General features: G+C 40.6%; 1 protein-coding gene across 1 annotated transcript in view; it reads left to right on the forward strand.

Annotated features, from left to right (window-relative positions):
- The first annotated feature begins 10,661 nt into the window (after positions 1-10,661).
- LOC126470557 (RNA-binding protein 12-like) overlaps positions 10,662-16,028 on the forward strand; it is a 107,563-nt gene continuing 102,196 nt past the window's right edge. The window contains exon 1 of the mRNA XM_050098495.1: positions 10,662-10,805. The gene's annotated coding sequence lies outside the window, so the exon portion shown is untranslated. The remainder of the gene's footprint in view (positions 10,806-16,028) is intronic.

Below are 16,028 nucleotides of genomic sequence, written 5' to 3' on the forward strand. Positions count from 1 at the left end.
GTCTAACCGAACACCATAAAGAGCAAAGGAGAACCATTTGTGTGGAATTGCTTGCTCGTCATGTGGCTGAGGGTGACAATTTCTTGTCAAAGATTGTTACAGGCGATGAAACATGGGTTCATCACTTCGAACCTGAAACAAAACGGCAATCAATGGAGTGGCGCCACACCCACTCCCCTACCAAGAAAAAGTTTAAAGCCATACCGTCAGCCGGTAAAGTCATGGTTACAGTCTTCTGGGACGCTGAAGGGGTTATTCTGTTCGATGTCCTTCCCCATGGTCAAACGATCAACTCTGAAGTGTATTGTGCTACTCTTCAGAAATTGAAGAAACGACTTCAGCGTGTTCGTAGGCACAAAAATCTGAACGAACTTCTCCTTCTTCATGACAACGCAAGACCTCACACAAGTCTTCGCACCCGAGAGGAGCTCACAAAACTTCAGTGGACTGTTCTTCCTCATGCACCCTACAGCCCCGATCTCGCACCGTCGGATTTCCATATGTTTGGCCCAATGAAGGACGCAATCCGTGGGAGGCACTACGCGGATGATGAAGAAGTTATTGATGCAGAACGACGTTGGCTCCGACATCGAACAGTGAAATGGTACCGTGCAGGCATACAGGCCCTCATTTCAAGGTGGCATAAGGCCGTAGCATTGAATGGAGATTACGTTGAAAAATAGTGTTGTGTAGCTAAAAGATTGGGGAATAACCTGGTGTATTTCAATGCTGAATAAAACAACCCCTGTTTCAGAAAAAAAATTGTGTTTCATTACTTATTGAACTGCCCTCGTACATCGAAATGCAGGGAAATTGAGAAAGTACTTGCGTATCTTCTGGTTCGCGCCGAACATCTTGTACATGAGAACAAGTATGCGGCAGCAAGAGGAATCCGAGAAAACGTCGACAGCGAAACGAAGGGAATCAGGGAGGCAGTCAATTTTTCTCCGTCGAAGCAGCATTATACTGTATGTCCATTGAGGTACCAGTGATATCCGTGGGTTGACTACTGTATTTGATGCTTTTTAGGAAGACAGAGAACCATCCGCCTCTAAACTTACTTGCATCTGCGTTAAAGGATAACAGAAAGTGGACGGGGTGATCGATCGAGATGGAGCTGTAACGAGGTATGATTTAATGGTTGACTGATGATGCATTCTAGAGAAGGAGAAGTTGCTGGAAGTCTATTTTTCCACTGTTCTGTCAGGATGCATCAGTCGTGTGACATAGCCTGCGTTCTACTTGTATACAGCCACGTCTTCTGTATGTGGTTTAAAGCACTGTCTACTTGCGATCGTTAACGGTAAACCTGTCGGTCATCAGAGGACTTCCAACTCATGTGTGATGAAACATGGCTCATTACTCTAAACGAACTTTGAACTCCATCCCCCCTGTCGCATCTTGGGTGTAAAATCGAGACTTCAGCGTCATAACTAAGTTAGCGATAGATGCTTGTGAGGCAGTGCAATCCCCATGTACACATTTGCCTGACAGGTGTGCTGTTCACAGAGTTACTGACGGAATGACTTGTAATTTTCACATGTCGGACGCTGCTGCTATGCGTTTATCTGTTTCCTTGTATCAGGTATTCGCCATTACTAACGATCATTTTATATAGGGCTGATGCAGGTATAGTATAATTTCCAAACCGTGATCGGATGTGAACAGTGGGCGCTATACATCTCTGGAAAGCTGTATTGTACTCGTATCACGCAGAGCCGATGTTTTAAGTAAGTAGTTTTCTTCCTTTTACGGTTCGATAACATAGTTTACCGTAGAGAAACGGGAAGAAGGATGTATGTCCTGCACATGAAATATATTTCTTACATTGGAATATTAACAGCGTTACATTCCATACGACTGATAGGTTGGAAACGCTAGCGATCTAACATTATAGCCCGTTTTAAGTGCAGAACGTTGCAGCCTTAGGAGCGCATTTGTTTATGTTCTCTCTTACCAATACCTTCCAGGTACCGATCCTAGACTCCAGAACAATACTTTAGAGTCGATTTACGTAAAAATGCGTTGAACTCCATCACGCATAAAAATCGTTCGTTTCTTGTTCTTCTTAACCGTCTGCTACTACATCACGACACTTTGAAATCTGTTACTATACATCGATAAGGTGTGCTAAGCTCCTCGACATGGGCGCATCTGGAGAAATCTCGTGCACTTGGATGGGCGAGGCCTCGGAAAGCTCTATTCATTCACGAGACGTTGAGTGTAGTGGTCTACTTCTGATCGGTTGCAGATTAATTCGGTAATGGTGCTGCAAGGTGCGTTGGTCAGTGACAGTGTGACGAGGGTCTTTCACTCTCTAATTTACCCTAAGACAGCTAGAATGCTCTGTGACTCTCATACGCAGAGAGAGATATCGTAAATTAAGTACTGTGCTCGAGGTGTTAGAAATACGTAGTGCGCTGTCTGGTATACTTTGATGATATATGTGTTTGAGAATTAACACTGAATGGACGTACTGCGCAATGATGCTCGCAAAGTAGAGAAGGGGCGGCTTAGCTACGATACTGAAATTGGGAAAAATGCTGTCACATCATTGGCCTGTGTTGAAATTACTGTAAAATTGCTAAAATTGTTCGCGCTATCAACTGGTGGTTGCTAGCACCGAAACAATGATCGCATACATGAGTGCAATATGAGGAATTAGTCGTAAGGGAACGTGCAGCCATCATCTATTCCATCACTGTGACAGATGAGTTTAAATGTAGAGGTTGTCAATCACTTTCGGACATCAGTTTGGAAACTCTCCACAATGCAGCCATACTCTTCCGGTTTCCTTCTGTTGTAACTGTCTTTTATTTAAAATCGTGCAGTGTGTGGCGTGTTGTGGTAGCCGGCGTAACAACATGATTTACACCGTGCTAGCCGGCCGGTGTGGCCGTGCGGTTCTAGGCGCTTCAGTCTGGAACCGCATGACCGCTACGGTCGCAGGTTCGAATCCTGCCTCGGGCATGGATGTGTGTGCTGTCCTTAGGTTAGTTAGGTTTAAGTAGTTCTAAGTTCTAGGGGACTGATGACCTCAGAAGTTAAGTCCCATAGTGCTCAGAGCTATTTGAACCATACACCGTGCGATGTCTAGTTTTCTGCGAGAGGCCGTGTATCAGAACGTCTTAAAGTCAGTTTAGAACCTGACACAGGTCTCGAAGTTGTGACAGAAAAAGAAAAGGTTTGGAAGTGTACAAAAGCGTGTTAGAAAACAATGTTTCAAGCAACGACACAGGGTCACAGGGAGCGTCTCTTGTGACTTACAGTATAGTCTATGGAATACTATCATTCTCGTAGAGTGTAGATGATGAAACTTTAAAGTGGCCTCTGCAGTGGATCAATACGTGTATATTTAATAGGATCGTCACATGTGCTCGATGCCTGCACACATGCGATATTTGGTTTCGATATATGGGAGGTGAGAGATGTGTCTTGTTCTCTATCATATGAAGTTATTTGAGCTTTTATAGTTCATAATTTTTCTCTGGTGGATGGAATAGAATAACAATGATAGAATGTAAGGGTGATAGACGTGAATGGACCCTGAGGGACGCGGATCTGTAGAACCTGGTTGTAGTTTGGAGAAGCACCACAATGCAGTAGCAAAATCCATGTCCTTCCCCCAGCTCCCGTACTGTCTTTTATACTACCTCGTGTTGCAGGCTTCGTTTCCGTCGAATGGTCCAAACACAGGTCTGTCACAGTAACTCAGCTTCGCCTGTTTCTACACGGGTTGCTGAAGGTGGTAGATGTATCTTTCTCCAACTTCTACTCAGTTCCGACTTACATTGGAACAATTAAGTGCGCAAAGCTGTAGGGATGGTAGCGCAGAGTCTGAGGGGTAGTTGCACGATACATAGGGGCTACCTAAACCCGTGTTGGAATTTTACTGTAGCAGAAAGGTTCGAGAAAGGTGGCTCGTTTCGAGATATGTGAGGGCCAGAAATATGATATGGAATCGAGACAGAACGCATTACAATTACGTTTAACGTTGTATGATGTCATTTTTTTAATACTAATGGTGGTAACTGTATACAGCGTACATTTAGCAATGTGTTGTGAGCGTACATACTCTGATTTTTCCATAGTTATTTACGAGTGTGCTACGGGCAGTTTTACAGTGATGTAGCACACTAGTAATGCAGAGATGACGTGAATTTGGTATGTAGCAAGAGTTTATTAGCTTCAGTATCATCTTATGGTATTACTTAACTTTCAAAGTCTCTGTAGAAGCGTATTTTTTGTTAAATAATGCATTTTGGAAATTGTTTAACTCATAATATGCACATAATTTGTTAAATAATGCACAGTCGTATTTGTTTAAAATCGTATTTACGTATATCTTAGGATGGAGATTGGTTCAAATGGCTCTGAGCACTATGGGACTTAACATCTGAGGTCATTAGTCCCCTAGAACTTAGAACTACTTAAACCTAACTAACCTAAGGACATCACACACATCCATGCCCGAGACAGGATTCGAACCTGCGAACGTATCGGTCGCCCGGTTCCAGACTCAAGTGCCTAGAACCGCTCGGCCACACGGGCCAGCTTAGGATGGAGATGTGAGTATTTGGACAATCGGTAAAAGTGCAATAAATTGCATTGGTAGTTGGTAGTGGTTACAGAAAATGTCCAATACTTTGCTGAAAAGTGTATTAATCAAGATACAAAACTTGGAGGCAGCCATTTTGGATCATTAATTATGATCATACAATATGAAAAACATATTTTAAAATTAACTTTTGATGTCATGCTAAGCAACGAATACAAGAAGAAATTGACAACAACTACACAGTTAAATGTTTTATATTTCATTTTAGAACCACTGCGACATGCAGTTTTCAACCACCCATCATTTCATGTGATATATTTAAAAAAAAATTCACATTTTTCCTAGACACAGTCCCACATCTCGAAACTGCCATGAACTCATAGTACCTAAGACAAATTATGGGACTAAATAACACCAAAAATAGGCGTAAAATGTAATAAATTTGTATTAAAAGTACCATACTGCCCCAGTGGCTTCATTTCGAAATTACTCGTAAAAGCAGTAGCAAAAACTCAAATTTACATTACAATTACTTTTGATGTACTTACTATCACTGTTGATTATTATCTCCTCAACATGAACACTACAAGAAAATCACATGTGACGATCTTCTGCAATCATGTAGCACAATCTCAACACTGACTGTAGCTTTGAACCGTGTAAATGGCTGCTGCAATGCTCTACATTCGTAGAAGTACCTTAGTGTAGCACTTGTCATTTGTCTTGCAATAGTGAAATGTACTGCTTCTTTCAAACAAAATTAATAAAATGGTAGTTTGAGCCAGAAACTCAAAGTCTTAAGTAGAATAGCACACTGTCACAATTCACCTAGAGGAGTGGATGGACTAACATTTTCTGCCGTTTTGTAGAATATGCTATGACATAATTAAATTATAGTAATTCAGCCACAATTTAATGTGAAAGTGTTTTACCTCATAACTTACAGTGCTATTAATACAATTTTTTAAGTAGGATAATTCTGCTGTTGGTAATCCTTCATATACAGTGTATATGAATGAGATACCAACAAAATAGCGCTAGTAACAAAAGAGTGGTGGGGCTTGATTCTTATTGTCTTAGAAAGAGAGAGAGAGAGAGAGAGAGAGAGAGAGAGAGAGAGAGAGAGAGAGAGATGTGGAGAGACGAGGATAGAGAGCGAGGGGGAAAGGGACCTTGAATAGACCACATACAATTGCCTGGGCAAGGCAGTGATTACCTGGGTGGAAGAGGGTGGATGGGGATGGGGCTGACATTGAAGATATCAAGCCCAGTTGCCTCAGATGTAACATGACACCAGAAGTGACCTTGGGATAAGATTATTATCTGTTCTCATACATGCCGTGCAACTCTACTCATGTTCATAGCTGAGAAATACGTTGCTCTTTTGAAGCAGTCTAGGGTATCTTCGATGAACGATAATGGACAGATACATTTTTTCATGATTTTGTTCAGTCGCCAGATGTCACTGCAGAAATTCCATGTGCTATCCTCCTCCTTCACGAGGACCACAGGAGAGGACCAAGGTCTCTCTGAATGTGCAATGATGTATTGCAGCATCTTCTCCACTTTGTCTCGAATTATCCGTCATTCTGCTGGTGACATTCTATCCTTAAGACAGATTTTTCAACAAAATAGTTCTTTTCCCCACATGGGATGCCATGTGCAACGTCCCATCGCGGGACCAAACCTCCATAAAAGTTTCTCTGTTTGGCCACAATCCTGTAGAGAGTGTTGTACGTGATATACAGTATAACTGGGCATGCCTTCCCACCCAAGACTGCACTATTGAAGCTAACTCTTCCCTGGATTACCGTAATGAATTAGCCCATAGGATTTCCCCTTACATGTTTTCTGTGAATGTCTCGTTGATATTGTCCCTCAAAGCAGCTCTTGCAGTGCATTGGATTACTTAGATGATGGAAGCAGGTGACCTGTATTATAAGTGGATCTGTAGATAGCTAAGTTACTTGAAATAAGTCCTAGGGTGCCATTACAGTGCATTCATTAGTGAAAACCGTGAAAGAGATAAAATTAAATAGTCTGACATGATTCATATCAAAAGTTAATGACATTCAAGAGCGTAGTAAAGGTGACTCTTGCAAAGAACAAGCTCCGAGTACATCCTATCAATGACTGGTGAGATTGGTGTGCAGCCAAAATCTCTTGCACATTTGGTAAAACGTCAGGTATTCCTACATCATCGGTAGCGTAACACTATTCATTTGTGTACTGATGTATCTGGTTTACTTCATAGTAGTGTTGTTGTATTAAAGCGCTAACGACCAGTAGGCTACTCCTAGTTCTTACTATGTCAAAAGTGGGCTTTGATAACTAATATTTAATAAAAAATTCTGAATTTCACGCCTGGATTCCTATCCTTTGTTAATCATAGCTTGTAATTTCTAGAGTTCCTTGCAATTTTCGGTTCTCCTAGTTTTTGTGCTACTTTGTTCTCTGGAAGGTAACAACGAAATTTGAAAATTCGTATATACTAACCGATCAAAAATATTTGGATACCTATTGGTGGACATTAAAATGTGGTGTGTCCACCCTTCGCCCTCATGATGGCCTAAACCCTGCCTAGGACTCAGGTGTCTGACTGTCAGTGGAGCAATGGCAGCCCATTCTTCTTCGAGAGCCAAAACCAGGGAAGGTAGTGGTGTTGGACACTTGAGTCTGGAGCGAAATCGACGGCAGAATTCAGCCCAAAGGTGTTACGTTGGGTTTAGATTGGGACTCTGGGCAGGTCAGTCCATTCTAAGAATGTTATTGTCCACAAACCATTGCCTCAATGATGCTGTTTTATGACATTGTTCATTGTCATGTTAATACAAAACAATCACCGTCTCCGAACTGTTCACAGTACACAATGCTGTAAAATGTGTTCGTATCATTCGCATTTGGATTTTCTTAAGCGCAATAGGCGACCACACACTAATCACAAAAAACGCCCGTAACCACAACTTCACCTCCTCCAAACTTCGCTCAACAGTGATGGCATTTGAGGTTCTCCAGGCATTCGCCAAACCCAAATCCTTCCATAGAAATGTCGGAGGGTATATCTCGATTCATCACTCCAAACCACTCGTTTCCAGTCATCCACTCTCCTGCAACGTTGCTCTTTGCACCACCTCAAGCATTGCTTACGTGTGGCTTATGAGGACCTGCTGAACCATTGTGCCTAATCTTCCTAACTCCCTACACACAGTCATTGTGCTGGTTGGACTGCTGGTAGCATTTTGGAACTCACGATAGATTTCTTCCATTGATTCCATGCGACTGTTTACAACCACCCTTCGCAATGCTCGACGGACCCTGTCCACCAGTGCACGAGATCTGGCTGGTCTCGGTTCAGCTGTGGTTGTTCCCTCGATTTTCACTTCACGATCATATCACATCACATCACTTGGGCAGGTTTAGAGGGGATTTGTTTCTCAGTTGAAACTGACTGATCCATTCTCCTGTTACTGCTTCTCCACTGATAATACAGTACGCCCTGCCTTCATTTCTACTGGCAGGTCGACCTTTCGTGACATCTAGTGGTCAATTTCGCATTACAGGTGTCCGAATAATTTTGATAGGTAGTAATAAATGAAAAGCACGAGTTTGCTTTTGTTCTACAATATTACTTTTATTGTAAACCGGTTTTCGGCTTACAAGGCCATCTTCAGACATTTACTGAGTACTATCACCAAAGAAGTTAAATGTTAGCAGACAATATTGGAAGAGAAGTAACATATCTAGACTGATGTAGAAATGTACAGTAAGTAACATCTTTGCAATGAAAAAGTAAAAACTGAACTGTACATGAATAACAATGGAGTAGACAGGAAAACCTTTAACACAAAATAGGAATAGCATGCCTACATAACAGTTTCTATTAATAAACAAAACTAATAAAATAAAATAAAATTAGTACTAGACAAGGCTTCATCAGGAGGTATGAAACATGGAGAGTGATACACAACAAATTAAAAGAAGAGACAGTTGTCAATGTAAATACAGAATACATAAGGAACTTAAGCAATATCAATAAGATAAACAGAAATAAATAAATGCAGGAAAATGGAGGTGTTTGAGGGAACCTACAGTCTATGCGTGTGGTGGTACTACATTTTAACATTAACATTATAATCAAAGCAGTGGCTGTGTTACAATTTTCATTAAATAAATGAGCAAAGTAAAATATGAACAGTATTTGATGAGACAACTGCAAGGGGTGTTAAACATGGACAGTAATACGAGTACCAGTTAAAAGAAAGTCTTAATTATTGAAACTACAGTCTATGTGGAATACAAAGACAACTTGAACAAAACAAAACCACTTAATGAATACAAGAAAATGGGAATATGTAGGAAGAGAGAGTGTGGGAAGTAATGAACAACAAAGATGATTATATGAAGTTTAGGAGAGGGGAAGTGTTGAGCTGTGTCTGGTCATTTAGGATGAGATCTGGACTGTGAGCAAGATGTCTGTTAATTTCCAGGGCTTCGAGCAGACTGAGTTTATGGCCTTTGTTTGCTAAGTGAAGTACATGGGACACTGGCTGGTAGTTGTGACCCTCACTCAGGACATGCTCAGCAAATGCAGTCTGAATTCTGCAACCTCCAGCTGCGTTCATGTTCAGCCAGCCTAGTTGATATGTCTCTGCCTGACTGACCAATGTAAAATCACCTGTTCTGATTGTGACAAATTTTACATTGGTCAGTCAGGCAGAGACATATCAACTAGGCTGGCTGAGCATGAACGCAGCTGGAGGTTGCAGAATTCAGACTGCATTTGCTGAGCATGTCCTGAGTGAGGGTCACAACTACCAGCCAGTGTCCCATGTACTTCACTTAGCAAACAAAGGCCATAAACTCAACCTGCTCGAAGCCCTGGAAATTAACAAACATCTTGCTCACAGTCCAGATCTCATTCTAAATGACCAGACACAGCTCAACACTTCCCCTCTCCTAAACTTCGTTGTTCATTATTTCCCACACTCTTTCTTCCTACATATTCCCATTTTCTTGTATTCATTAAGTGGTTTTGTTTTGTTGAAGCTGTCTTTGTATTCCACATAGACTGTAGTTTCAATAGTTAAGGCTTTCTTTTAACTGGTACTTGTATTACTGTCCATGTTTAACACCCCTTGTAGTTGTCCAATCAAATACTGTCCATATTTTATGTTGCTCATTTATTTAATGAAAACTGTTACACAGCCACTTCTTTGATTGTAATGTTAATGTTAAAACGTAGTACCACCACAGTCTTAGACTGTAGGTTCCCTCAAACACCTCCATTTTCCTGCATTTATTTATTTCTGTTTATCTTATTGATATTGCTTAAGTTCCTTATGTATTCTGTATTTACATTGACAACTGTCTCTTCTTTTAATTTGTTGTGTATCACTCTCCATGTTTCATACCTCCTGATGAAGCCTTGTCTAGTACTAATTTTATTTTATTTTATTAGTTTTGTTTATTAATAGAAACTGTTATGTAGGCATGCTATTCCTATTTTGTGTTAAAGGTTTTCCTGTCTACTCCATTGTTATTCATGTACAGTTCAGTTTTTACTTTTTCACTGCAAAGATGTTACTTACTGTATATTTCTACATCAGTCTAGATATGTTACTTCTCTTCCAATATTGTCTGCTAACATTTAACTTCTTTGGTGATAGTACTCAGTAAATGTCTGAAGATGGCCTTGTAAGCCGAAAACCGGTTTACAATAAAAGTAATATTGTTGAACAAAACCAAACTCGTGCTTTTCATTTATTATAATGTTGTTCTACAAAGAACCGACGGAAGATTCTGTTAATTTGATAAGTAGTGTATGTAAAAATGTAAACGTTTCCACATTTTTTTTTTCGGGGAGGGTCACAACCTCCTTGCCCCTTCTTTCAATCCGCGTCTGTCTCAGCTGTGCACTAGTCCAGGGAGGTACAAGAAGGTAACTCTGAATTACAGAAGCCCAACTGTGGGCACACTTTTTCGGGACAAGGTGGCGCGCAATGTGACCTCGTGAGTGCAGCAGAGGAACAGCTTCCGCGGAAAAAAGAGAAATCAGATGGCCCGAGCGGCGTCGGATGCGAAGCGAGGCGTCGAGCGGAGAGCGAAGTGTCCGCTCTCATGCGGCGAGCGCAGGCTGGGAGCGCTGGTGGAATGTGTAGAGGGGAGGGCGGTCGCGTAACGGTGCCGCCGCCGCCGCCGCCGTCGCTGCCGCCGTGGCCCCAGTGCAAGCCCGCCGCCACAGCAGCCGGTAAGTCGCCACTCCTACTGCCTAACTGAACCCGCTAACTCTGTGTCTCCGTTCGCAGACATTTCCCCAATGACTTCTCTCCTTGCTCATTCATCCACCTACCAAACCGTGACATGTAAATATCTACGATCTCAGTCCTCTTGTTTCGGTTCTATCGAGATTGTGGATAAAACCACACCAGCTCTACAAAATCCTATTACATCAAACGTCATTTACAAAGACATCGGACTTCTTTTTCATCTTAGATATGAAGATATTCTTCTTCATCTTTTGCTCTCCAGTGTGGCTCTTAAATAATGAAATCTATTATTTCTGGAACCAGATACTTTGTGGTTTTGATGTGAAGGGTATCGTTGCTTATTTTTTTCGGCACTGGTCATAATTTTTTCACATTTTGCTTCTCTAATATCCCAGACAAATCCTTTATTCGGAATAAATACGGTGTTGTTACTCACTTTCATCCAAATATGCGACAGTATAGCAGTATCAGTTCCTTTTTCTCACCTGCTCGCATATCGGACTTTAGCTGTTCGTAGCTGGTAGACAGTCGAAATACTACCCATCCGTGTCTCAGAATTATAGTACTTAATGTTTTTAAAGTCTTGTAACACTTTCTACGGTCGGAAGTTTTGTCAGGTCAACAAACGTTCGGATGTGTCAGGTTTGTTTGTTTTGTTCTCCCGATATTTCCTGGAATATCCATGTTTCTTCTGAATTCTAAGCAATCGGTATCTCTCTTTCTGTTATGCTGGAATAAAAATTTTGCTGATGATGTTACGATAAAACATGTTGCGTTTAGTAATGCAAAAGCAGATCACTTCCACAATTCCTATGTTGTGCTTCCATGTCGTAGGTTGTGTATAAGTGCTGAAATCAATTTGCGGCCCACTCCTCGTTGATCTTTCGTGTAGAAATTCAGAATTTCTGCTTTGTTAACCGTTACTACCACCGAATTTATGACCTTTAGTCATTCAGAACGCTTTCCAATTCAGATTAACGTAGTGGATCATTACCTCCAACAACAATACTAACAATACTTCTAAAATCTTCATATGTTCTGAACTTTTGCTATATAGGTCTGTGGCGTACTTTCTCCGTACATTAGTTCTTTGCTTAGTTAGTATCATAAATCATTTTGCACGATAAATCGTAATGACGTGCCATGAGTCGTTTTAGATTCACATCAAAAATGAATTTGTAGATATGGTTACATGTTGGACATTTCTAAGTTTTTATGTTTTTTTTTAAGAAAAAAGAAAAACGATATACAAATGTGCGTTACTAGTTCCTATCAACCACCAATTACACATTACAATAATAGAAATTCTTCTACGGAATAGAAAAGGAGCTGTCAAGCAGAAACTTTCTCAGTTTGTCTTCAAATTTTACTTTGCCGTCTGTCAAGACATTTTATATCAGTGGGTAAGTGATCAAAAAGTTTTGTTGCAGCATTGTGCAACACCTTTCGTGCTATAGACAATGTTAATGTGAAATAATGAATATCATTTTTCCTGCTGGTATTGTAATTATGTACGTTATTGTTCCTTTTGAGCTGTAGTGGATTATTTATATAAAAATTCATGAGGGAATAAATATACTTTGAAGCAGTAGTCAGAATGCCCAACTCCTTAAACAGATGTCTACAAGATGATCGTGAGTGAGCACCACATTTTATACTTGCAGCACATTTTTTGAGCAATAAAGACCCTTTTTTTGAAGATGAGTTTCCCCAGAACGTTATTCCATATGACATCATTAAAGGAAAACATGCAAAATATGTCAACTTACTGATTTTTCTCTCCCAAAAAACTGCAATGGTTCTAAGTGAAAACGTAACAGAACTAAGTTGTTTTAGGAATTCCAAAGTGTGCTATTTCCAGTTTAAATTCTCACTGATATGGACATCTAAGAATTTTTAAGTTTCCACATTACTTATAAATTCCCCATCATATGTTACACTTTTCGTTGGTGTAGTATCTGTAGATCTGCAGAACTGAATATGTTGTGTCTTTTTAAAAATGAGGGTGAGACTAATTGTAGAAAACCAGTCAATGATACTTTTAAGAGCTTTGTTTACCATTCCTTCTGTTTTTGTATGAATGTTTGAATTGATTACAATAGTAGTGCCATCTGCAAAAAAACTAACTCTGCTTGTTGTATATTGGATGGAAGATTGTTTATATACATGAGGAATAACCTCATACATGATTTCCCCCAAGTCAAAATTATGTCCCCAAACTGTATTGGTTGAATTAATAAGTACAACTTCCTGTATTCTTTTGTTAGGTATGGCATTATCCATTGGTTGGCTATATCATCAATCCTACAAAACTTCAATTTATTAGGAGAATAGTGTGATTCACACAGTGAATAAGAAAGGCTTTTGCCCATAACTGTTTTCTAACAGTTATCTTCAATATGTTAATCAAGTCTTGAAAAAACGTTTTTGAATAGAAATTGTTAAAGTAAACAGACAAGATGTACTCATAACATTCATGTACAGAAATATTTATAGTCTAGTAAATTTCACTGTGACATTTTAAAGACATTTTATAGGGATAATGCGTTTTTGTTGATGCTATTAAGTTATTTTAGTGCCACATACAGAACGTTTCCTAGGTTTGTAGGAATTATCTAAATAGAAACACTGGCTTCTTTGACATTACTTTTAATAAACAAACATATTATTGGTAACTTAATGAACAATTCGTTCATTGATAGAAAATAGACAGCCTCACATTTACTAGGCAAGATTAATGTTGGATGTACTGGACCTAGGTTTATTCTGGACAGGTCTACAATTGCGTTTGAATTAGGCATCTTTCATGGAAATATTTATCTCTACTGTCTTGGACCATGAAAACATAGCCTTTTGCTGTTTAATAAAACATGCTATTCAAATAAAGCTTACCCAGTAACTTAACAAAAGCTGTCCATAGCAAGAAGGAAAAAAATCAAATTAATTTATTTAAAAAAAGTTTGATTGTGTTTCAAATACTTCATGTGACTCGTTTAGTACATGGTCTACTAGCATTACAAAATATTTCCTGTCGTCGTTGGTATATGTGAACTGTAAGCTATTCAAATATGTAAAATACGGAATTCTCATAAGCTCAATTTGATTGGTGTTTTCCATTCTCTTTGCATATAATAGTATTCCTAGTAAGTGTGCCGTTTAAGTCACGAACTTGTATTGCACTTGTAATAGCAAATTAAGGTTGTCAATTAAATTAAGAACCGAACCAGAATCTTGCCATTCTAGACGACCACGCCTCGTAAAAAGAGATTTCACAATAGCTCCTCCCAAGGCTCAGGCATTTCGCTGCGTGGGAGGAGCGCCGTTCCTAGTTAAGTCACTGCTAGAGCCGAATGACGTAGAGTCTTTAAGACCTCAGCCATTACTGGCTGAGGTACAGGTTTGACGACGCCAACAACTTCGACTTGGACTGGCCATCGCCGCTAGGCTGCCAACACACACCGTAAGCTCTGGGCTTGTTTTACTGCCATTAGGCACTACGATAGTCACAAAGGGTAGTGTTCGATGCTTTCTTACGTGATTTACGACTAATAGCACTATAAAGCCTGTATAAAAACGCTACGTCGTCAGAGGGGTCAGGTCTGTATAGAAATCGTTGTCCAGGAGGGAAGCAGATTATCCGTTTTACATCGGAACTTCTGTATGCACTCATGTCCACGAGATTTGATGATTACAATAAAAAAAGAGCCATTGCACTTGATGCTTGAGAAAGATCCTATATTAGCTTGTGGCTGGCACCTATCACTCGACTCGCTTGAAATGTCAAATTAAAAATGGCTCAAAGCACTATGGGACTTAACATCTGAGGTCATCAGTCCCCTAGAACTTAGAACTACTTAAACCTAAAAAAATGGCTCAAAGCACTATGGGACTTAACATCTGAGGTCATCAGTCCCCTAGAACTTAGAACTACTTAAACCTAACTAACCTAAGGACATCACTTACATTCATTCACGAGGCAGGATTCGAACCTGCAACCGTAGCGGTCACGCGGTTCCAGACTGAAGCGCCTAGAACCGCTCGGCCACAACGGCCGGCCGTCTCGGATCGCAGTGGACTGGAGTTGTACTCGCACAAAGGCTGTATTAAAAAAAATTGTGGTGTGAACTTGAAGGTATACTTGGACATCTTGTGCAGCGAGGTGTCGCAGTGGTTAGACACTGGACTCGCATTCGGGAGGACGACGGTTCAATCCCGCGTCCGGCCATCCTGATTTACGTTTTCCGTGATTTCCCTAAATCGCTCCAGGCAAATGCCGGGATGGTTCCTTTCAAAGGGCACGGCCGACTTCCTTCCCCGTCCTTCCCTAATCCGATGAGACCGATGACCTCACTGTCTGGTCGCCTTCCCCAAAACAACCAACCAGCCAACCAACTGTAGCAGCCGCGTGGTTCCGGACTGAAGCGCCTAAAACCGCTCGACCATAGCGGCCGGCCTTGAAATGTCGATAACAAAATTATTTTAATCGAAATATAGTGTATATTTTATAGATAAAAGTCCGCCGGCTGAGTGTATTTCGTTTCTTTTTTTTTTTATTTTTATTTTCGATACTTTTTCGGAGCAAATATGCGGATAACTTGTAGCGCCGTAGTTTGCTTTTCATTAGCGTCCATGTGTTTCTTCCTTTCATCTAATAATGTAACATCTCTCATGTGCGACAGCTTGACGAGGTCATGACAAAAAGCCTCAAATAAAAACAAAAAAAAAAAGGAAATACAGAGAGCCACCGGATTTTTATTCATAAAGAGTATCTTTCACTGTCTCTGTACACCTCGTGAATCCATTATGGATTCGTTAGAAAAGATACTGCGTGGGCAGAGGTCTTACGACATAGCAGTTATGACGCCGTAATATCCAAGTTGTGGGGAAGCAGGGTGACATATTTGGATGGCGTTACACGCGGTTAGAGACTTGGAACATTAGAGGCTGGCTGCAGCCAGTGCGAGGTAAGCTGGCAGTTGAACGTCGCATGTAGAGGCAGTCGAGATGATTCCAAGAGGGAGGAAAAATTAAACAGCTGTACAGGCAACCCCGAGCATATGTAACAACCCAAGGATAGGACCGTTATCTTACCTCAGTCCAGTGGTGCGCATGTCCACTGCAGCGAACAACTGTTAATGCCGCTTCTTTGGTGTTTTCAATCAGTCCTGAGGCTACAAATGCACACAATCTACTCCAGTGGGTAC

This window comes from Schistocerca serialis, chromosome 3, assembly GCF_023864345.2.
Source record: "Schistocerca serialis cubense isolate TAMUIC-IGC-003099 chromosome 3, iqSchSeri2.2, whole genome shotgun sequence".
In the NCBI taxonomy this organism is placed as follows: domain Eukaryota; kingdom Metazoa; phylum Arthropoda; class Insecta; order Orthoptera; family Acrididae; genus Schistocerca; species Schistocerca serialis.